At 46.6% G+C, this 24,258-nt stretch overlaps 1 pseudogene; it reads left to right on the top strand.

Moving 5' to 3' along the window:
- The first annotated feature begins 4,545 nt into the window (after window positions 1–4,545).
- LOC136132627 (hypoxanthine-guanine phosphoribosyltransferase pseudogene) lies at window positions 4,546–5,341 on the top strand (annotated as a pseudogene).
- Window positions 5,342–24,258: the final 18,917 nt, after the last annotated feature.

The following is a 24,258-nucleotide window of genomic DNA, read 5'->3' as shown; positions in this document are numbered from 1 at the left end:
GTACTAGTTATTGTGGTTGTTACCCAGACAGATAAAAGCTTAGTCTTGAGAAGTTCAGAATCTCCTAGGGAGCACAGAGAAGTGATACATATAATAATAGAAGTATAAACATAGCCCTGGGAGAATGGGGGAGGGAACTGAAGTCATCTGCCAGAGGTTACAAAACTAGTAATTGGCAGATCTGGGGCTTGTCTTAAGGCCTGCTGAGTCTCAAGCAAGTCCTCTGTCTTGGCATAAAAATATAACCCCCTTAGCTTTTCCAGAGATGTAAAATGAAACCTGAAGAAAATCACTCAAACACATCCATAAATTACGGAGTTGGCAGAAGTATAGAAACACGGTTGAAAAGTCAAGAGTAGGATATTAAAAGGCAAGATAAGACCTTGCAGGACAGAAAAACAGAGGCTACTGGCTTCAAACCCACCCATGCGTGGGCTGGTCTTGAGGTTTGTAATTATTTTAGGACCCACGCCCCCGGGGAGGACTGTGACTTTGAGTTGGAGGAGCAGGAAACAGAAATCAGTTGTGGGTGGGCTAAGAAGTTCCCTCACACGCCAGCCACCAAGTGCCCCTTCCTCCGGGGAAGGGGGAAGCAGAGGTGAGGAGTTCTCCATCCAGGGAGAAGGCTTGTGGGGGGGGTGGGAGGAGCGGCCTGATGACGCAGGTAAATAGCGGGGAAGGCACAGCCCGCTGCCAGCTTGAGAGGCTTGCCTCCCACTGGTCAGCTCTTTCCCGACTCGGAGGGAAATATGAAGCCACAGTCTACCCACAGTTATTCATCCTAATGACAAGCAAGAAGCTGATTGCAATGAAGCATCATTTCACAGCTGTTCGCTTCCACTTCTACTTCCGGGGAGACGTACTTTGTGCCACCGGGCCTTGCTCAGCCAGCCCTGAGCCCCAAGCAGTCAGGCCACGCTGCTCCTGTGGAGGAGGGTGGCCCGGCAGCCCCAGCGGCGGAAGCCGAGGGACTAAGTTATTCCCTTTGTCCTTTCAGGCAGAGACGGTGTAATGGCACCCATGCCAGTGACCCAAAATACTCTGTCCACTCAGGCAAAGGCTTTGTCCCCAGGGGAAGGAGCAAGAGGTAAACGTGAAATCTGATTTGCCTGTGTCGTGTGGAACCACAAAATCTGGAAGCCATGGGCTCTCCTGCCTCCCCCTCCACTTCCTTGTCCCTGACTGACTTAACCTGGTTATTCTGACTGGTGCTCCACCATGAACACAGTTGACTGGACCAGAGCGAACACCTGACCTGGCTGGGCCAATCACAACCTTTCCTGGGAATTTGGAATGGGCCTCAGCGACACGGAACAAGTCCCACTACTATGGGTTATTCACCTTTGCTCTGTGTTGAAATTGCCCAGGGAATTCTGAAAGCACACACACACGTGCGTGCACACACACACACACACACACACCCCTGATCTGTCTGTAGTACAGCGTGCTCTGCAGACCCTCCTAAGTGCAGGCACAAGTGCACAGAGAAGCAGGCACAAAGGATGATGAGGTGGACCTTCAGAGAGAAACTGGAATGAGAAACCCTTGCTCTAGAAAGAGTAGACAGTGATCTTGACCCATGATAGTTTTCTATTTCTGGATTCCAAGCCCCCTCTGGCCTGGTTGTAGCTCTTGCCCTTGAATCCTCCTTTTAAAATGTTTCTTCTGAAGCTACTTCTAGTAGCTTCTATTATGTATAACAAAATGAAACTTCACCAAGGCTTTCTCACATCCCAGCCAACACTGGTCACTGCAACCTGCATATTTTACCTCAGAAACCTCTCTTACATCTCATCCTTGTGGCCTTTCCAGTGGCGTTCTCATCCTTACCCTTCCTGAGTGGGCTTCCTGGCCTCTTATCTCTCATCCAGCCTCCACATAAAACAGATCTGACCCACTCACCCCCAAACCTAGAGTCCTTCACTGGTTCCTCATTGCCTATTAAAAACAACAAAATAGTTCTATATAAATTGATCATCTGTAAACATATCTCCTATGTTACTAACTGGGGGGAAAATGCAGGTCAATACGTATAGGATCTTTTAAAATGTGATTTAAATTTGTATACGTAAAAATACCTGCATAAATTTAGGAAAAAGGGAGGACATTTATTAAACTATTAGCAGAGGTTTCCTTGGTATGGTGATTTTGGATGGGCAAAGAGGAAATTTCCATTGTGTCGTACTTTCTATAACATTAATAAAGGATGGGGAGTATAGGTAATTTTTAATTTTTTCTATTTTCCTCCAATATTTTTAAAAAACTTTCCAAGGCCCTTCACATTCTGCCCCCACCTACTTCCCAGTATCCCTCCCACTACTCTGTGTCCAGCTATTCTAAGCTTTTCATTCTTGCCCAAGCTTAGGATCCCCTTTCATGTAACTGTGGCATTGCCTGTTCTGTGCCTTCTTCCTGAAATGCTGGTACTTCATTCTTCATCTGAAGTGCTTCTACTTTTTCTTTTGACCCAGCTCAAATATCACCTCCTCTGAGAAGGCTTCTTAGACTGATCCATCTCTATCCCACGTCAGAGTTAGTTGTTCTGTCCCAGTGACCCTTTGGTCCCTGCTTCTCTGTCTGCTGTTACACCACCAAACTGTGTTATGATTGATGAGGTCGCATGATTGTCTCCTTGAGGTGTGCTCCTTGAAGGTGAAGGTTGAGACTTATTCGTCTCTCTCTTCTGTATGTAGCACAGAGCTGGACGAGTAATGGCTGCACAGAAAAATCTTGGTTGGTTGAATAAATGAATGAGTGAATGAATGAATGGGTGAACAGGCTCTGCCACACAAGGTAGAGCCATGATGCAGTTGCAGCCTTCCCTACCTCTACCAGATAAAACTAACCAACTAGAACTCATCAGAGTCCTGTTCCTGAGCCAGTCTTAAGCACAGAGCTGTTGCTTTTCACCAGCCAGCTGGCTCAGTTACCAAGCTGGGATGGTAATCGTTAACATGACACTTGAAACATCATAAGATCAGTAGGAACGTGTTTCTAGTGGTTAGTGACTAAGAATAAAATCATGAGGCTATGCCTATTCTGAAAACTAAGTGATGCACCAGAGCTGATTTCTGTGTAAGTGCTCACTACTCCCTCTCTCCCAACATATAAAAAGAATTCTTTAATTGTACACTCCTGACTTCTCACCCACTTCCAAAGAGGAAGGATCCTTGTTGCTGGGAGAGAAGCTAAGTCAAGCTATATAAAACCCAGTCCTGGGGGAGGAGGAGAATGGAGGTGGAGGCAGAGAGTAGAGGAGTTTTATTCAGGGATAGGAGGAGAGCCTCTCAGAGCAACTCTGAGCAAAGGAGACGGAAACGAAAATGTAGTAAATGTTTATGAGTTCCAATCTTTGTCTAGCTTCCATAATGACTTGCATGAGGGATGAGCAAAGACATTCCTTTTAATCTGTTTTGGCTATTGTCCTGTGCTTCTGAAATGTGACACTGTCCCAAGGCCCACACACAAGAGTTCAAGTTTTGTAAAAGGTATACCTATAAGTGGAGGAGAAGGGACTGCAAAAAGATCAAGCGTGTCTTTCACTCAGGGCTTTGCTAGCTCCACAGCCGGCTCTGCCAGAGAGAACACAGCCAGGGCAAGCAGAGGCAACAGAAGTCCCAGAGCTGGTAGTTATGGCTGTGGGCGAGGAGACATCCTGGACAGTGAGGCACTGCATCGTGGGGGAGGCGCGGAGGGCGACCCAAACAAGACACTGTCCTCACCATTCCCAGGGGCCCTTAATCCAGGGATGTCCAGGAGTCCGTGGGGATGACTAGAGGGAAAAACTGAAGGGAAACTCAGTCTGGAGCCAGGTTACAGCTTGATGTGGGTACCCTGGGGCAGCCTGAAACTAGACAGGCTTCCACCCCGACCAGGGATGCCCCAGGAGCTGCCAGACCACCACTGGGTCGTGGAGCTCACTACTGGTAGGTGGTGGCTCTGGGGGCAGCCAGCGTTTCTAATACAGTAAGTACCCCACATACGAACGAGTTCCATGCCGAGAACGTCTTCCTAAGTCCAATTTGTTCGTAGGTCCAGCAAAGTTAGCCTAGGTACCCAGCTAACACAATTGGCTACATAGTACTGTACTACAACAGGTTTATAATACTTTTCACACAAATAATACATAAAAAACAAACACACACAAAAAATAAAGAAAACATGTTTAATCTTACAGTACGGTACCCTGAAAAGTGCAGTGGCACAGTACAACAGCTGGCACACAGGGGCTGGCATCGAGCGAACAGGCAAGAAGAGTTACCGACTGGAGGAGGGAGGGGAGGTGGGAGATGGTAGAGCTGAAGGATCGTCAGCCATAGGAGACCGAGGGCAAGCTGTATTTCACTCACGCCTGACATTGATGGCACAGGTTCTGGTTCCTGGCTGGATCAATTCTATCTACCCTCTTGAAAAAACGATCCAGTGATGTCTGGGTAGTAGCTCTTTATTTCTTGTCGTAGATGACAGTAAAGTGCACATCCTTGTGGAGGATGCAGGCACGTGACAATGTATGCAGGACACGTGCACTAGCTTACCTGATGGGACATGCAAATGCACGTTCGCATCTTTGAAAGTTCGCAACTTGGATGTTCCCATGTGGGGGACTTACTGTATCTCAACAATAGTTTACTCAAAGAGAAACCACTGGAGACTGCCCTCAGCCCACACGCCAGCCGGCTCCGTTATGGTGACCACAGCCCCAGCATCGTGATTAGTGGTGATGCACCAGGTTATGACCTAGATTTATTTTGTATACCTAATCATTATGCCGAGGATTCGGAAAAGGTATTTATTCCTCATGGACTAATTATAGACAGGACCGAACGGCTAGCTCGAGAGGTGATGAAGGAGATGGGAGGCTGTCACATCCTGGCCCTTTGTGTGCTCAAGGAGGGCTATAAATTCTTTGCTCACCTGCTGGATTACATCAAAGCACTGAACAGAAATAGTGATAGATCTATACCTATGACTGTAGATTTTATCAGACTGAAAACCTACTGTAATGACCAGTCAACAGGTGACATAAAAGTAATTGGTGGAGATGATCTCTTGATGGAGATGGTGGAGATGATGTCTTGATTGTTGAAGATATAATTGACACTGACAAAACAATGCAGACCTTGCTTTCCTTGGCCAAGCAGCGTAATCCGAAGATGGTCACGGCTGCAAGCTTGCTGGTGAAAGGACCCCTCAAAGTGTTGGATATAGACCAGACTTTGTTGGATTTGAAATTCCAGACAAGTTTGTTGTAGGATATGCCCTTGACTCTAATAAATACTTCAGTGATTTGAATCATGTTTGTGTCATTAGCGAAACTGGAAAAGCAAAATACAAAGCCTAAGGTACGAGTTCAAGTTGAATTTGGAGACATCTGGAGTCCCATTGAAATCACCAGGAACATTATCAAATGTGCTAGTTCTGTGGCCAGCTGCTTAGTAGAACTTATTGCAAGTATCTTCTAAGAATTTTATCTGTTTTGTATTTTAGAAATGTCAGCCGCTGCATTCCCGAACTCTTTATTTGCGCTATGAACCTATAGACTATCAGTTCCCTTTGGGTGGATTGTTGTTTGACTTGTGAGTGAAAAGTCTCTTAAACCACACCACCACTGAATGAAAATATTGAAATTGTATCTATAAGAAACATTTAACGAAAAGAATATATTAGTTTTTTAATTGGTATTTTAATTTTTATATATTCAGGAAAGAACAGAAGTGATTGAATATTGTTAATTATACCAGTCATATCAGTGACAGTATTTAGAGGTAACGTTATGTCAGATAAACCATATATCCTGGAATTATTTTAGTCGGTTTCAGCAGTATTAACTATTTTGCCGCTTGTTCAGATTATTTCTGGCGAATCTTTGTCAACAGTTCCTTTTAAATACAGGTCAGTAAGTTCCAAAAACCTACCACTTTTTGAAGTCTTCAGTGTAAAAATCCTTAAAATAAAGGCTGTCTCTTTAAAAGAAAAAAAAAAGAAAAAAAGAGAGAAACCTCTGGGATATACACAGAATCTCCCCCAAAGTGGCTGCAGATCCTAAGATCAGAAGGGGAAGATTCTGGGTCAAGGCAAACATTAAAGAGACAGTAACACATATGGGTTAATTAGCTGTGGGGAGAGGAGCTCTTGATCATGGCAGCCACTGTGGTCCAGGCTTATTACTGAAAAGCTGAGCTAGGGAATAGCAAAGGTAAAGCAAAGTGGCTTGTTTGAAGGGAGGCATCTTGGATGGGAAGCAGTGGGGTGCATTTGACTACAAAAGCCAGAAGGTCTGTGGTTGAGGCCTTGCCCACTGCTGACATAAATGACATTGGCCTCTCAGTTTTCACATGTGAAAAATAATATCTCCAATATTTTTTACGTGAGAGTGTTTGGCACATAGTGTGCATTCATTCATTTATTCATTCTATAAAAACATTAGGCACTTGCTATGTGCCAGGCAGCAGGCTAGGCACTGGGGACACCGGTAAGCAGGTAGACGTGGCCCCTGTCTTCATGGGGCTTACATTCTACTGGAGGAATCAGAATGTTGGTTGAGTCTGGATCCCTCACTGCTGGCCCCTTCTGGGGACCTCTTTCCTGTGGAATGGGCTTCAGCCAGTACTTTTATTTTATTTTTTAACATCTTTATTGGAGTATAATTGCTTTACAATGGTGTGTTCATTGCTGCTGTATAGCAAAGTGAATCAGCTATACATATACATATATCCCCATATCCCCTCCCTCTTGCATCTCCCTCCCACCCTCCCTATCCCACCCATCTAGGTGGTCACAAAGCACCGAGCTGATCTCCCTGTGCTATGCGGCTGCTTCCCACTAGCTGTCTTACATTTGGTAGTGTGTATATGTCCTTGCCACTCTCTCACTTTGTCCCAGCTTACCCTTCCCCCTCTCCGTGTCCTCAAGTCCGTTTTCTACGTCTGCATCTTTATTCCTGTCCTGCCCCTAGGTTCTTCAGAGCCTTTTTTTTTTTTTTTAGATTCCATGTATATGTGTTAGCCTATGGTATTTGTTTTTCTCTTTCTGACTTAGTTCACTCTGTATGACAGACTCTAGGTCCATCCACCTCACTACAAATAGCTCAATGTCATTTCTTTTCATGTCAGCCAGTACTTTTAGAAAGTGTTAGCTGGGAAGGGAAGACTCAGAACACCAAATTTGAGGACAGATAGGGAAGTAGAATTGGTCTGGCCACAACCATTTTCTCCAGAATAAGGGACTTGTGGAGAAGCTGAAGAGGCCCCACAATAAAGCCAGGAGATGGTTACAGCCTCCCTCCAGGCCTTCCCAGGAAAATCATCCAGGCCTACAACAGCAGCAAAGATAATCACAATTGGCATTTTAACAGTTCTTCTGATATCAGCAGGATACTCCACAGGTCATTTCTACAGACCCACTAGAAAGTCGGAAAAGATGACCACAGGAGAAAAATGAAAAGAGCTGTGATGATCAATTGTAAAGGTAAAAACACTATAGTGGTGATTTAATTAAGGCTATCTATTTATCCATCTACATACCAGTTCTTTCCCCTCTCTACAGAGAACTGTTTAAAATACAATATATTTCTGTCGTGGTGGGAATATTTTAAGTAAGACATAGGAATGGACTTCCTGACTCTAAGAATTGTTAGGTGCCAACCAAGTAGAGGATTACAGAATGAAATCAGCTTTCTTACATTTGAGAGAACAAACTTGTAGATAAAGTAACCAAAATTGGCCCATATGAATGCTTGTTATCTGATTCTATCCTTCAAGGCCCAGTGTCAATGATTAGTATCTATGGTATGTAGGCAAGACTTGACACCTGCAGGCTGAAGGAGGCTCAATCCCACTTGAATTCTCTGCTCTCGAGTCTCCCTTTGGGCCTCCAGCCCATCTTCCATCTTCCCCATCAGCTCACTGCCCAAGAAGCTGACCTTCAGGAGCTGTGTGAGTACCGCTTGCCCTGGGCTTCACTTGGATTCAGCCAGTGGGAAGCACTGGCAGGGCGTCCTCCAAATAAACTGGAGAAAATCGAGGTGGAGTATCCCTTCAACCCCCATCCTGATGGTTTGACACCTGCTAGGTTCCTTCATGGAGGCTATAGCTGCCGTTGGGTGGCCTTTCCTCCAGCTACAGTTCTCACCGGGTTCAGGGACATGCTCCCCCATCACACCTTCATGCCTACAGGTGGTAACAGACTGTTGCCAACCCTGGACTTCCCTCAACCCTGCTCAGACCTTTGTAAAGAGTCCTTTAACAAACCCTCCCTTAGTCAACCCTTTGAGTGTATGTGTTGTCTGCCTCCAGCTGGAGTTCTGACTCATACACTCTCTGAATCGGACATGAGGAATTTCTGAAATTTCATTCAACGTTTACTTTAACAAAAGTGTTTTGAGCAGCTACTTTATACAAATGATAAATGCTGAAAGACTTAACAATGTCTAAACATTTTTGAGTGTCTGGTATGTGCCAGCTAATGGACTAGGCAATTTATATAATTTAATCATCACGATAATCTTGTGATGATGTGTTTCTAAACCTCTTTTCAGGTACGGAAACCAGCGTTTGTTAGAAATAAGTACCTTGACTGAGGCTACATCACCAGTAAGTAGAGGAGGCAGGATTCATACCCAGATGGGTTTCATTTTTAAACTTATACTTTAAACTTCTTCTTTTTATGGTCTCTTATATACAGTGATCATTATGATAGGGTATTCAGGGAAAAAACAGAGGAGGAGGGAGGACCTCATGTACTAATTGCATACAGAAAACTAGGCTCTTTTTGCAAACTTGAAGACTAGTAGGAGGGCAAACCTACACAGACAGGATGAATGAAATGATAAAATGTTTGGATGAAGTGTTTATCAGGTGAACCAGGGGTGGGAGAAGAGGACTATGGAGGGGTGAGTATTATGTGCAGTGATAGGCAGTGATATGTTTAGCAGGTGGTCTCCATCCTCCCCAAAAGCCTGGTTTACCGTGTTTGTCAGTCTCTGTGGCATAAATACTCCCACGATGGCCAACGTCAAGCTACCAATGTGGCATCACTGAATGGCACGTGGGGAAGAGATGTGCAAAACTGGCTCTTGAGAGTGGGTACAGGCCTGCTGCTGTGCACCACTGAATTTATGTGCAAGGGCAGGGAGTCGGGAAACAGCACGTGTGTTTGGGGTACTCTAGGTTGGTCAGATCCGCTAGAACACAAGGAACAAGTGGCAGGGGAAGGTGGAATGGGAACAGGGATGAGACAGGAGAAGTGGTAGAAAAGACCATGAGAGAGGGCTTTGTCTGGAGCTGCACTGTAGAGTTTGGTACCCACACGTTGCTAATGAGTGCTTGAAATGTGTCTGGTCAAAGTTGGGACGTGCTGTAAGTGTAAATTATACACTGGATTTCAAATACTTAGTAAATATACATATATTTTATAATTAATAGATATATTAATATATTTGTGTTGATGACGTATTAAAATGATAATGTTTGGATATATTGGGTTAATCACATATTTACAATTAATTTCATCTGTTTTCTTTTTACTTTTCAAAATGCAGCTACTAGAGAAAGCCAAACTACATGTGTAGCTCGCAATGTATTTCTTTTAGACAGCTTTGAGCCAGAGAATTTGGACTTTATTCAGCAGGTAACAGAGAGTCTTAGAAGAGTTTTAAACGGATATGGTCTGCTTCCCATAATGATCCATCTGGTGCCGTGTAGAGTTTGCTGAGCCCAGGCCGGAGGAGGGAAACTTGAGAGAGTCCAGGCCAGAGGGATGCGGCACTGAATGAGGCAGAGGACGTGGGGATGAAGGAGGAGAGAGCAGACTGGATGGGATAGGGTGGCCGATGGCAGGTGAGAGGTGGGCAGAGGGAGGAATCGAGGGTGATGCCCAGGTTTCTGTCTGCACCACTGTGCAGCTGGAGTGGTATTACCAGAGATGGAAGTGTAGGAGGAATGAAGTTATCTTGGGGGAAGATAATGTGTTCAATTTCAGACCTGATGGGTCTGAGGTGCTAGGGAGCTTTCAGGTGTCCAGCAGGCAAGTGGGTACAGGGGTCTGGAACCCTGTTGGCACCGTCTACAAAATGCATCCCGAATCAACCGTCTCCTGCCACCTCTGCTACCTCCTCCTAGTCTAACCACTATAATATCCTGTCTGGATGATCGCTGCAGCCTTCTAGCTAGTTTTTTTGCTGATGCATCTGCCTTGCTTTTTCTAAAGTCTCAATCATTAAAAGCACATCAGAACGTGGCATGCCTCCCCTCACAGTCTTCCAGTGAATTCCACGGCACTCACTCCACTCTGTACAGTGGCCTAAGGTCCTATGCGACCTGACCCTGCTACTCTGAGCTCCACTGCCCTCTCCCTCAGTGACTCTGCTTTAGCCACGCTGAGCTCCTTGCTGTTCCTGGGACTCACCAGGAATCCTCCTTGCCTCAGGGCCTTTGCACCTGGTACTCTTCCCTTGGATTTCTGAGGAGCTATCTCCCTCACCTCCTTCAGGTCTGTACTCAACTACCCCTTCTCTGTGAAGACTTCCTGCTCACTCCATCTAAAATGACACCCCACTCTTTCCTTCCCTTCTTTATTTTTTCCCCCAGCTCTTACCACTATTAATCATACTATAAATGTTACTTATTTATCATATTTAATGTCTGTGTCCCTCATTTGAATGTAAACTCCGTAAGGCAGAAATCTTCTCTTTTATTTTCTGCTGCATCCCTGAACCTGGACTGGTTCCTGGTGCATAGTAAAAACTGAAATATTTGTTAAATGAAAGAATAAACTGCAGAAGATCAACGGGCTGAGTATATAAGGCCTGGGAATAAACAAGCCCTTGGAATCCCAGCTCTGACACTAGTCATTGTGACCTTGGACTGGTTATTTACCATCTCTAAGCCTTAATTTTCTCATCTATGAAATGGAGAGATTAATAGTACCTCCCACAAAAGACTTTCGTGAGGATGCCTCCAGCCAAGAAATATTTATGGACCCCCTTCCATGTGCCAGGAGCTGTGTTTAAATGGGGATTAGATGAGAGAATTTACAGAAGAGTTTGACATTGTGTCTGCCATATTGCAAACCGGCCGTAAAGCCTTTACTGAGTATTAGCAGAGGCAAGAGCGTTAAGCAGTCAGGAGACAGGGCTGTGTGAGAGCCGCTGAGCTGGGAGTGCGCGCACTGACCCAGAGGGAGTGAGCAGAGTGCGGGGTGAGGGGAGGGGACTCTGCTGACCTTGCCGATTTCTCAGGGATGAACCCCGTGAGGGGGAGCCAGGAAGCAAGGTGGACTTTGAAGGATGATTAGGGAGTAGAAGGGGAATTCTGGTATCATCGTCAGCATACCAGTGCCAGAATGGAGAAGAATTGCAGACACAGACTCTCTCCAAAGCCACAAGGCATTACTCCCGGGAGGAGTGACACCGTGGGCGTCCCCCTGCGAGAATCGAGGGGCCATGAGAAGAACACTGTAACTTGGCAGGGTCCCACATACTTCAGACCGGATTAGGGTTGGACTCCTAAGTGCCGTGCCTCACTACTTGAAAATCCCACGAAAGGGCTGGAGCCTCGTTCTGGACAGCAGTGGACAATGGCTCTTTGTCACCAGCCAGTGAAGAGTAAGTGAGGAGAGTGATGGAAGCTGAGGTCTGAGGGGTGCTGTGTTCTGGGGGTCTCAGATGGTGTGGAGAAGAGGGTCAAGGCCTGGGAGGTCACAGTCAGGCAGGATGAGAGCGTGGAGAACCGAGGGCCCTGCCCTTTCCCTCCGGACCCACCATGGCTCTGGCCCACTCTGCCTTGGGCTGTACCTTGCTCTGGCCTTCCTGGTGGATTATTCTGGAAGACTTCCCAGGAAGTTTGGAGGTCCCTCAGGTCCAGGCCCCAGGGATGAGGGAGCCCAGGATAGCGGTTATTCCAATAATGTGAGCCCCTCAGGCACTCCGGCTTCTTCAGTGTCACAGAGCTGACAACATGAAGCCGGGGACCCCACTGCACTGTGGGGAGGAACAGGCTGAGAAGTCAAACCCTGAGGTGTAGCCTCTCGCTTTCCACCCACGTTAAGCAGAAACCACAACTTCACGGCTTACTGTGCTCCTCCCTCCAGCCCTCAGTAGTATATGTTGCATAAGATACACCTGCAGCTCAACAAGTAATTACAAAGTGAATCCTATGTAACCACCACCTAGGACATGAGGGGACCACTACCATCTCCCCTTCATCCCTTTCTGATTTCTATGCCTTGCCTCCCCTGAAGGTAATTACTATGCTGACTTCTAGAACAATCGTTCCCATGTTTTGTGTGTGTTTGTTTTGTTTTGTTTTTACAAGGCAGCATAGTACAGTGGTAAGAACATGGATTCTGGAGACAGAAGGTGTTCATTCACTTCTTGGTTCCTCTCCTCACTTGCTGTGCATCCTTGGGCCGAATACTTTATCTCTCTGTGCTCACTTTCTTCATCTGTGACATAAGGATCATGAGAGGATGCAAGCTGATGAGGTTGTTTAAAAGATTACATATGAGTTAATATATGTGTAGTGCTTAGAACAGTGCCTTGGGTAGTACGGGTGCTCTTTGTAGTACTGTCACCTAAATACACATGCCTTAGCAGATATGGTCTAATTTGCTAGTTTTTGAACTCTATGCTAACGAATCATACTCTAAAACCAACCAACGAATAAACAACCAAACAGATAGGTACAAAGCCTGTATGATGACGGCAGCAATGATGATTGAAGGGGAAAAGGATGTGCCAGTGGCTGAAGTTCTGGAAATAGGAGGAGCCTGTCGTGATGGGCTGGGACGTGAGGACAAGAACACACAGGGGTGGCATAAACAGATCATGGGGATTAAAACTCAGCAGAGAGGTGTAACTGAGAGTGTTACTGAGTCTAAGCCCATACTGCTTGTTGCAGGAGAGGCCAGTAAATCAAGTTGTTGGGACAAGGAATAGTGACTTTATTCGGAAAGCCAGCAGACCGAGGAGATGGTGGACTGACTAGTGTCCCAAAGAACCATCTTGCCCGAGTTAGAATTCAGGCTTCTTTTATACTAAAAGGGGAAGGGGTGTGATTGTTTGCTGCAAACTTCTTGGTGTGGAAATCCTTTGTTCTTGCAGCTGCCCCGGTAGGTCATGTCACAATGTTCTTGTAAACCTCAAGCAAATCAAATGTTATTCTCTGTTCTGCAACTTTTTATCTCTATATGAATGGAAAAGTGTTACACCTTTAAAGGTCAGAGCCTTGAGAATGGGCCATCCTGTATACTTCAGGCTATAGGCAGCATGCTTTACTTGTAGCAAAAGCAATGGAACACAGAGGTTAAAGTAAAAGAAACAGATCCATATGGAGTCAGATCTGTTCTTCCCTATTACAAGAGAACACAGCATGGGTCCAAGGAGTAGGAGGGACTCTGGGGAGTGAGGCAACCTGTCCCTCCTCTCCCACCACCCGGCACCCAGCGTGGTTCTTGTGGAACTCATGCTGCTTCCTTCACGGTGCAGTGCAGACTCCATCTCCATTCTGCCTCTGGTTGCGTGACGTCACACTTCCACTCCCGGCTGTGGGGCCTGGCTGTAGGTCACTGCCCTGATAATAGATGCTTCAGTTTCAGTGCAGCCTGGACAGTGCCCAGAGCCTCGTGGGCCTCTGTCTCCAGAGGGAACAGCCCTGTGCTTGGGGAACAAGAAGCCCCAGCTCCCAACTGCACTGTGGGCAGAGTTAGATTGAAAATGTCGTTATTCAGCAAACTTGTATTAAATACTTAGAAGTCCCAAATACTTCACTGAACTGAGATGGTTTTCTTTGCTTTCCCTGGATCTGCCCATTCAGTCTTCATACCAGCCCTGAGCTCTCCTGCTGTCTCTGTTTTGTGGAAGAGGAGACAGGGGCGGGTAACTGGCTCCCGCTCACACAGCTAATAAGTGCAGGAGGCCTGGCCAGGGCCGTGCTCCTGAGCAGTCACTGCCCTGCTTCACCTCGCTTCCTTGCTCAGCAGTCCTGGTTCTGCTCCGCTGGCTATGTGGGCACACTGCTGAACCTCTGTGGGTTTCAGTTTCCCTGCTTATGAGGAGCAGGCCGATGGGCCCCAGTGTTCACATCCCCTGATTCACTGCCCTTCATGGAGGCCTCCCACAGATGCCGGCCAGCCCTGGGCACCTGGCGACTCCACGAGAAGTAATATCATGGCCTCTGGCCTCCTCGGGGAACTTATATTTGGGGACACAACTGATGATACAAGATGGTAGATAATTAACTTTCCAAAGTGTGATTCAGACCAGGGTGTAAGGAAGGACTCTGGGAGAGCAGCTGAACGAGTCTTGCCTAGTGGAAAAATGGATCATCTTAAAGGAAGAGCAAATTCTCCTTAACCACTGCTAAAAATTACTTCTCTGTTAGGCAAGGGTCAGAAACACTTTCCTGGCAGACAAGTCATTACCATCTGGCTCCCAGTCGGCCCTACGTGCCCCACCCTCAGCCGGGAGCCCTGTGCAGCTGGTGGACGTGCCTCATTTCAGCAAAAGCATCAACACTTAGAGGGAGGGTTTTTTCCTCCGCCACATAACATGCTTCCTTATGTTGAAATAGTTCTCCACAGGGCTATGCGTGGGATGAAGAGGATGCATGGTGAGCAGGCAGAGCCCCAGAAATAGAGGGCTAGTTGAGATTGTGCAAAAGTCAGTGGATGAACCTGGTGACAGAGACACCACACACCCTGAGGCTGGTTGCTTCAACCATAAAGAACTAGTTGTGAGAAACACAGTTTGACTGGGTTGGGGCCATGACACCGGGGAATGGAAACACTGGAGACAGTATTTTAAAATGTTGAGCTTGGGCTGAAGAACGAATCTTAGGTTAGTGCTGACTCATACTGTGGCATCGCAGAGCCTGTGGAGAGGCGGCATCTATCCCAGGATTCTTGGTCTCCCACTGTGTCTCTTCCTCTGTTGGTTTTCTTCCCTATGGTTCTGTGCCAGCTTTGCTGTTCATTCTGCTACTGCAAGGGATAATACCTTTCCGAGATTTCAGTGTTTAGTGGCAGGCTGATGGCTCACAGCTGTACTTTTTACTTTAAAATTTTTATATTTTTATTGAAGTATAGTTGATTTATAATGTTGTGTTTCAGGTGTATAGCACAGTATGTATATATGTATTATATATTCTTTTTTAGATTCTTTTCCCTTATAGGTTATTATAAAATATTGAGTAGAGTTCCCTGGGCTATACAGTAGGTCCTTGTTAGTTATCTATTTTATATACGGTAGTGTGTATCTGTTAATCCCAGCCTTAGAGTTCCAGCTGGGAGCTGGCCGTAGGCTCTGGACTCACGAATGTGGCTGCCTCCTGGGTGTCGTCATTCCGAGTCCCACAGGTACCTCTTCTCAACTAAACTCCTGCCAAACTTGCTTCTCCCCATCTGCCTTCTAACTCAGTGAATGGCACCATCACTCACCCTCCCCATCCTCCATGTGCAAAGAGTCACCAGTTCCCTCCACGTCTTTCCACTCCTTGCGTGAACCTCAGTTCAGGCCCTGCATCTCCGTCCTATAGCAGCTCTCTCAGGGGTCCGCCTGCCTTCCAGTTTGCTCCCCTTGAACCCACCCTACACACAGCAGCTAAAGTGCTTCCACAGCACAAATAGGAGGTGTAACTCCCCTCCTTAAAGCTCCTCGAAGCCTGCCAGTTGCTTTGGGGATTCAGCCTAAACTCGTTCAGTGTAAAGCGCCATTCCCAAGTATCACTCCCGTGATCTGAGTCTTCGCTCTCACGGGAACCTCCCTCCAGGCCTGGGCATTCTCTGACAGGAACAGGAGATGGACGAGGTGAACTTGTTAAATGGAAATTACCATCTCTCCCAACACCCGCACTCTACCGTATTTCTGAATTCAGAACATCCCAGCAGAGTCCAAGATGCTGTTTCTAAAGATAGCACATCAGAGTAACCTGCTTACAAATCAGTGAGAAAATAACCTATAGGAGAAAAGAATCTGAAAAAGAATCTATACATATGGATGTAACTGAATCACTTTTGCTGTATACCTGAAACTAACAACATTGTAAATCAGCTATACTTCCATTAAAAGATGCTTTGCTGAAACCAAGAAAAAAAGAAAAGAAAAATACAAGTAGCCTAAGACAATGACAGAAGATAACCAGGATAACCGGGGAAGAAAGCTGGAGCCTTGACTGCTCTTCCAGACCAGAGCCTGTTAGGCCCTCAGTGAACCTTGCCTGTAACTCTCTTATGACATTTCATACTATGTGGCATCTATGTATTTATTTATCACTTGGTTTAGCTCTTACTTTAGAAAGTCAGCAGCCCGAGTTTGGGGAAGATGCATCTGTCTGCATCTTCTGTGTGCCTCCTGTACAGTGCATACCTTCTATGCATGGAGCAGAGGAGGGTCTCGGTATATGAACGGCCAATTATTAAATCACAATATTATGTCTTTCCCCATCAGCCAGGAATATTTATTTCATCAAAATATCTCCCCATATTACAAAGGATTATGTTCCTAATGAGTATTTTGCACTTATGAATCAATAATAAAAAGACAAATTCCCTAAGAGAAAAGTTGACCAAAGATGATAGACAATTTACAAAAGAATTTACAAAAGAAACAATACCAATGGCCGTGAAACGTATGGCAGAGGCTTAATCTCCATGTATGCAGTGAAAGCTACTGTTTGCAGGAGGTGGGGAAAACAGGGACTTGCACTGTTGGCAGGAGTGTAAATTTGTAGAACCCTTCCTGAGGGCAATTAAGCAATAATAATTCAAAATTTAGAATTTACACGATCTTTGACCCAACAATCCCAGGACTCTGTCCTCTAGGAATAATCAGATAAGGGTACCAAGTTTATGTGAAAGAATAGTAATTGCAACATTAATAACAGAATAGTTAAAAATGCAAATAAGTCAAGCTTTTATCATAGTGATATGGTTAAATAAATCACGGTACAGCCATATAATGGAATATTATGCACTTGTCAGAAGAGAAGCAAATCTCTAGATATGTGTTTCTACAAGGAAAAATGCACGCAATATATCAAGTGAAAGAGGCAGGTTATAAAGCGTTTTATCCATCTACCCATCCACCCTTCCTTTCATTCTTTCATTCAGAAAGAGAATAGTAAAAGAGTATTATTAAGCCATTAACAGTAATTATCACTGGATCAGGTTAGACTTTTTAGTGCCTTCCACACTCTATTTCATATTTTGAAGATTTTATAATGAGCAGTGTGGTATATTATTCTTGAAACAGCAAAAACCATAGGTAATGCCAGTTAGGGGGAAAGCTTTTCTTGATTGAAAGAGCAATATGAGAGATTTATCTCTGCTGGCATTTGGGGAACACGTTGCCATATGGGATAATTTTTTTTTTTTTTTTTTTTTTTTTTTTTTATGCGTTACGCGGGCCTCTCACTGTTGTGGCCTCTCCCGTTGCGGAGGACAGGCTCCGGACGCGCAGGCCCAGCGGCCATGGCTCACGGGCCCAGCCGCTCCGCGGCACGTGGGATCCTCCCAGACCGGGGCACGAACCCGCGTCCCCTGCATCGGCAGGCGGACTCCCAACCACTGCGCCACCAGGGAAGCCCTGGGATAATTTTTTATCATGAGGCATCTTGGCTTGGTGGATTAGCCCCTGGTGGCAGAACCTCGCATCATGTGGAATTTGTCCCGCGTTTTTGACCCCAGCTTTCACTAACTCCTAAGAAACACAAGATAACATTTTCACAGTCCATTCCTGCACCAGTAAAGGGGAACAAATTACATTTAATTTCCAACTATCAGTGGTTAAGAATTGTGTGGGTATATGAAATCAGCAAATAATAAACATTTTGTCCATTTGTTTTCTCTCTTCTACCTATACTCTCAATCATCATTTAATTTTATTTACTCATTACCAAGACAAAGTGAACTGATTTCTGGTTTTTATTTTGCTCTTCCCCACGCGCTCTTGGCCTGACTTGGTCTTAGAGAACACTGGCCGGTTCCTACTGGTCACTAATTTCTTTTCTACCTAATCACAAAACGTTAACTAATACAAGTTTACACTTTTCCTTGGTGTTGATGACATGCTCATCTAACAATGGCTCCTGGAACTTCGTCCTTTTTCCTTCTTAGGAAACTGTAAGTGCTTTGCCCTTTGGTCCACCATGTTGATGTCTTTATGTTGATTGGACTTGGTAAACTGAAAGTGGCATCTCTGGATGCGCTGGGAGGATACATGTGTTCTAGAATGTTGGAAATAAACCCTACAGAGATTCCAGGGGCCAGCCGTATCGGTAAAGGTTTTAGGCTCCAGTGTTCTAGACTATGCTGAACAACATTCTCTCCAAGGTAAAGGACCAGTGAATGCGTCTGCACCTCATACAACCATGAAAGAAGCACAGCTCTTTGGAAGTCCTTCAGGTGCTGGAGGCAATATGTATTGCACTTGGGACAACTGCTCCATCCCATTTATCAGAGGACTCGCGTTGCTGGCCATTTTTTTTTTTTTTTTTTTTTTTGCTGTACGTGGGCCTCTCACTGTTGTGGCTTCTCCCGTTGCGGAGCACAGGCTCCGGACGCACAGGCTCAGCGGCCATGGCTCACGGGCGCAGCCACCCCGCGGCATGTGGGATCTTCCCGGACCAGGGCACGAACCCGTGTCCCCGGCATCGGCAGGTGAACTCTCAACCACTGCGCCACCAGGGAAGCCCTGGCAATTTTGATTGGGTCTCAGAGCAAGAGGGGGCTCTGCAGCAGGTCCAGGCTGTAGTATAAGCTGTCCTGCCACTTGGGTAATGTGAACTGGAAAATCCCATAGTGCTGGAGGAATCTTGTGATAAATGAGAGCACATTGTGGTGTCTCTGACAAGTTGCATTGGGGGAGTTGCAGTGCAGATCTCTAGGCTATGGAGCAAGGACATGCTATCTGTTGCACGAAATTATGCACTTTTTGAATGGAAGCTCTTGGCAGGCTACTGAACCTGGGAAGAGACTGAGCATCTTGCCAGAAGTCATCAAATACATGTGCATCCAGAGCTACCTATCATGGACTGAGGGCTGTCATTCCCACCAAGTCATAAGGCTGGAGAAGCCCAGCATAATTCATCTTAAAGTGATCATGGTGCAGCTAGGAGTGGGCCTGGGCAGGTCCAGAGGGCATGAGAACACTAACTGACCACGTTGAACAGTCTCACGTATCACCTGCTTATGTTGCATTGATGCCTCTCTCTAAGCTCATGCCGATGGCCAGGGGTTTCCTATGACCAGTTGGCAAAGGAAGAAAAGAAAATCCAGGCCTAACTCATGGAGGGGTTGACTGGGTCTGTTGGTGTGAGCTGAAAACAGGCTGTTCTGCATTACAGCTCCACTCAGGGGACTCTGAAAAGAATAGGAGGGCAGGAGAAAATCCTCCCCCATGGGCAGAGCTGCAGGCACTGTTTTAGTCTTCCAGTTTGTGAAGAGAGAGAAATGGCTTTAGCTAAGACTATGCTGTGAGTCCTGAGCTGTGGCAAGCGGTTCGGCTGGTGGGTCAGGGGTTTGGATGGAGCAATACTGGAAGATTGGAGATGAGGTGATATGGGAGAAGAGCGTACAGAGGGGGCCCAAAGTGTAGGGGTTGTTACATCATCTATGAATGCCCACCAGAGAGAATCTACTACAGAATCAGGGACTCGACAATCAGCTGGACAGGATGATGTGACCTGCTCTCAGCCTTTCCAGTGCCAGCACAGTGGGCCCGTGAAATGGAATCACCATGGTTACAGAAATGAGAACAATGCATATACCCATCATGGCAGAGCAGATGGCCCTGATTGTCATGAGGAGTTAGGCTTGCTGCTGCATCGTGGGGACAGGAAGGAATAGGTTTGGAAATTAGAGGATTTATTGGGACCATATCTTGGTGCCCAGTTTTAGCTGTAGGTGGGCAATTATTGCAACTACAAACTGATAAGAGCATGGTAACCAAGGGTTCAGACTCTTCAGGGATAAAAGTCTGTCCATTTCAGCAAACAAGCCACCTAGACCAGTAGAAGTGCTGGTGGAGAGTGGGGGGAATCTAGAAAGAATGGTAGAGGAAGGAGATGATGAATATCAGTTCCAACCTAGGGACCAACTGCAGTGGTGGGTGAGGGGCTGCTTTTCTTCTAATGGTCCCACACCAGCCACTCTCTTTGGAAGACTGCCACCTGGTAACTACACTGCTTTGCCCACAGGTGCAGAGCCCAGAGGTGCCTGGGAGTTTCCATTTCCTCAGGGCCCCCCTTAGCCAAGGGCTGACAGAGTTTGTGAGCATGAGGTCCAGCTCCTTGCCTCGATGGGGACAAACTCACAAGTCTCTCCCTTGTGAGACTCCGCCTGAAATCTCACAACCTTGGGTCCTTCCCTTTCCGTGGCCTGTTTCCCTCACTCTCCTATCAGTTTCTTCCAGGGCCGGTCTTACTAAACCGCTGCCCTTAGAATCTTCCTCTCAGAGTCTGCTCTGGGTAACCTCCCACTACTTAACGGGGAGATTAACGGGGTGGGGGGTAATAATAGGTCACATTCACTGGGCATCTCCCATGCGCAGGGCACTGTGGTGAGAGCTCTTACATTACCAGGTCCACTGAATCCTCTAGAACTCCCCGCTCCCCGACCCCAGGTGCTGGATAAACTCTCGGCAGCAGAGCTTAGGGCTGTAGGGCACAGGCCCAGGAGCCCAACTATCTGGGGTCAAATTCTGGTTCTGCCAATGACTGGCTGTGTGACCTTGGGCAGGTTACTTTCCTCATCAGTAAAATGGGGATAATAATAGGGTCTACTTCACAGGCTGTTTATGAAAATTCGAGGAGTTAATGTAAAGCATTGGAATGCTTTGTAGATGTTTGTTAAATGAACAGATACTTCACAAGGGGCAAGTAAGACTTAGAAAGATTAATGAACTTGCTCAAGTTCACCCAGCTGAAGTGGCAAAGTCAAGATCTGTATGATTTCCAAATCCAATCTCTTAACTACGATTGTATGCCACCTCTGGTCAGGCCTACTGCTCCTTCGTTCCCCTTAGTATATTTCAAAAGCCCCACTTTTCTCCGAGACCACCCATCGCTGGCTGGTCTTTGCTGGGAGACCACAGGAGGAGCTTGGGTCTCCCTGTGGCCGCCCTTGTGGTGAGGCTCTCTGTCACTGTGGATATTGTCTTGTCTTGGAGGTGCTGCTGTGTGTTAATTCTCAAGGGGATCTCTCCCCAGACCTTCATTTTCTTTATTTCATTGCCACCCCCCTGTTCCCCACGCCTCCCAGAAAAGTAGAGAGAGACTTTCCTTCACTACTGAAGTGATAGCTTATGAGAACCTTTTTTTTTTTTTTTAACTCGGAAATCCTTTCCTCAATTGCCAAGGTAAATGAGATAATAATTTAAAACATATGGAAACATGTAAGGGGGGAGGGAAGTGAGAAAACTCTCACTTGCCACCCGTGTGGCTTTCTGAGGCTGCTTCACTCACCCAGCCTTGGCTCACCGGGGCTGTCATCGGCCTCCCCTTGGACTTCGGGATGACACACCTGGCAGGCTTGGTGAATGTCCTTATAAGGCAACTGTGGTGCCGCCCCCGTGTCTTCCCTGGCCTGTTTTTCACCAGGGCAATGAAGCAATGTCCCTGAACTGGGAAGGGAGGGGACAGCTTGCTCTTAATTCTCTAATAGCCCCACTCAGGCGGCTCTGCTTCCTCTTCTGATGGTTTGAATGTGAGAAATCCAACTACAGGAGAACCTTAAGAAGGAGGCCATTTATTTCCATGCTATTCACTGAGCAAAATGTATTAGGCAGCTGCTATATGCCATGCTCTTTAATCTCATGGGGTCACATGAGGATTGTTTACAGGAAAGGGAAGAGATCCAGATGTGGTGCTGAGCTTCAAGGCTGCCCGGGATCCAACATTAGTTTCATTGTTTTTTATTTTTGTGAGGCCCTCAAGGTCCACGCAGGTCCCAGGACTTGGGAAGGGAGGTAACTCCTTTTGTTAGAAAGGAGAAGGGACATCGAATATTTAATGTCATAGGTACCAAGCCCGGTGCTTTACATCCATCACCTCATTTAATTCTCAAGGTTATCTGTGAAGTAGGTATTTGGGTTTACAGTGGAATTTCCCTGAAATATCTACTCTGATCTATCTGGCTGCTCTCTACATCCCGGAGTCAGCCAGGATGAGGCCCCTTGGGTTATTTACATGTTAACCTCAAAGGGTGTTTTCTGTTTTTCAGCCTTAATACTTACGGCTCAGCTCAGTCCCAAAGGTTTCCTCCCAGCTCAGATACCCAAATCAGCTGCTCCCGCCCACGGCAAGTGCTCGACTCCTGGCTGCTCACAGCCACCAGGGGCCCAGGAGGCCTGGCTGACCTGCAATTCCACCTCCCCACCCATCATGAGGGGAGGGGTGGAGGCCCCAGACCTTCTACGACTTCACCTCTGGGCTCCCGGCTCACACCCTATGCCGTCCCCTTCAGTTAGTCTGCTCGGGATCCAGCTTCTGTGCTGGGTAAAAGACCAACATCACGTTGATGCTGGGGGTTTCCCAGGGTTTCACCTTCTTTGGAGAACTGGTGCTGCAGACATAAGCGTCTTTATGACCCAGGCTAGATTAATTCCCCCTGCGACGCGTTCTCTCCCATCTCCTCTTTCACAGCTCTTAGCACACGTTTTTCTCATGAACTGCCGGGAGAAAATTGCACTGGAAAATCTGGAAGCATATCTAGATGGCTTCTCTGGGTATGAAATTTCAACCACCCTCCCCTCTGCCAGTTTCCCCCTCCGTCACCTTCCTCCATCCTCGCCTTGCTGCCTCCACTCTGGCCACACTGGTCTCTTGCTGCTCCTTAAACATCCAAGGCTAGGGTTGCCAGATAAAATACAGGTTTCCCAGTGACATTTCAGTCTCAGATAAACAACAAATGATTTTTTAGTATAAGTATGTCCCAAGTTAAGTTACTTCTTGCTTATCTGAAATTCAAATTTAACAGAGTGTCCAACCTTTGCTTTCTTTCTCTTTTCTTTTTTTGCTAAATCCGGTGACAATGCCAAGCTCATTCCCGTCACTGGGGATGTTTGTCAGTCACATGACTCCCCCCTCACTGGACTCTGACCTTGGCCCAGATGCCCTGCCTTCAGGGAGGCCTCCCCTCATCCCTGCATCTCAAAGTATGGCCCCATCCCGACCTTCCACCTCCCCTTGCCTTATTTCCCCCTCAGCAGCACCTGCCTGACTTGCCCTCACATATGTGTTTTCTGTCCATCTCTCCACAAGCACGATCACGTCATTAAGTCAGGGATTCACATCAGTTTTGTTCACTGCCATGTGCCCAGTGTCTAGAACAGGGCCTGGCACAAAACAGTCACCCCAAGCCATCTGTTGAATGAATGGATTATTCTGCATGATCAGGAGAGAGAATTTTGATTTTTCCCAGTCAGCCCAAGAAAGAGAAGGTAAGAGAAGGCCCTGAGATAAGAGGGGGAAGAGTGGGGAGAGGGGAGGGGAGGAGAAAGACAGAGACAGACAGAGACAGAGTGAGACATAGAGACAGAGACAGACAGACAGAATGAATTGAGAGAAGAGACAGGATGCAGTCTGAGACCGCTCTCATCTGTGGGTGACTTCAGAAGTGTGGGAGCCCATGCAGCTGCTAGAAGACTTTTGCACGGAGGGCCCATACAATGCATACGATGTAGACTTTGAGAACACAGGCTTTGCCACAGACTCAAAATTTGAGTCTGGGCTCCACCACTTAATACTTGTAAGGCTTTAAGCACGGAATGCACCTCTTACCATTTAACGGATAGGCCTCAGTGTCCCTATCTGTTAAATGGTAATAACAATATTACCCAGTCGTGGAGCAGTTGGGAGGCGTAAATGAGATACGTGTCAAGCACGTAGCGCCAGGTCTGACCCCTGGCAAGTGCAGAAGAGAAAACAGCTGCCAGTGCTCCTGCCATCACAGCCACGCTCCTCCTGATCATGAAATTACGCCCCCCACCCCACGATTGCCTCTTCAATTTTTACTGACTCTCAGTTGATGACCATTTTTAAAAAAGAAGCAGTGGTTTTGTTTTTGTCCTTTTTTGGTAATCACTGTGGCCCATTAGAGATTAGAGAATAGCTGGCGGGTGTGCTCTGGGTGCTGAGAGGCCAGTGTCGCTCTTCTGCCTGTGGAGTGACTCACCCCTCATGCAGCCTCAGGGGTAAGTCTCTGCACTCAGGTGGCTTGGAGATTTTGGGAAATAGTTGCCACCAGTGTTAAACCCAGGGTGTCAGA

The sequence above is a fragment of the Phocoena phocoena genome, chromosome 1 (assembly GCF_963924675.1).
Source record: "Phocoena phocoena chromosome 1, mPhoPho1.1, whole genome shotgun sequence".
NCBI lineage: Eukaryota > Metazoa > Chordata > Mammalia > Artiodactyla > Phocoenidae > Phocoena > Phocoena phocoena.
This window is presented reverse-complemented; position numbering and strand designations above follow the sequence as displayed.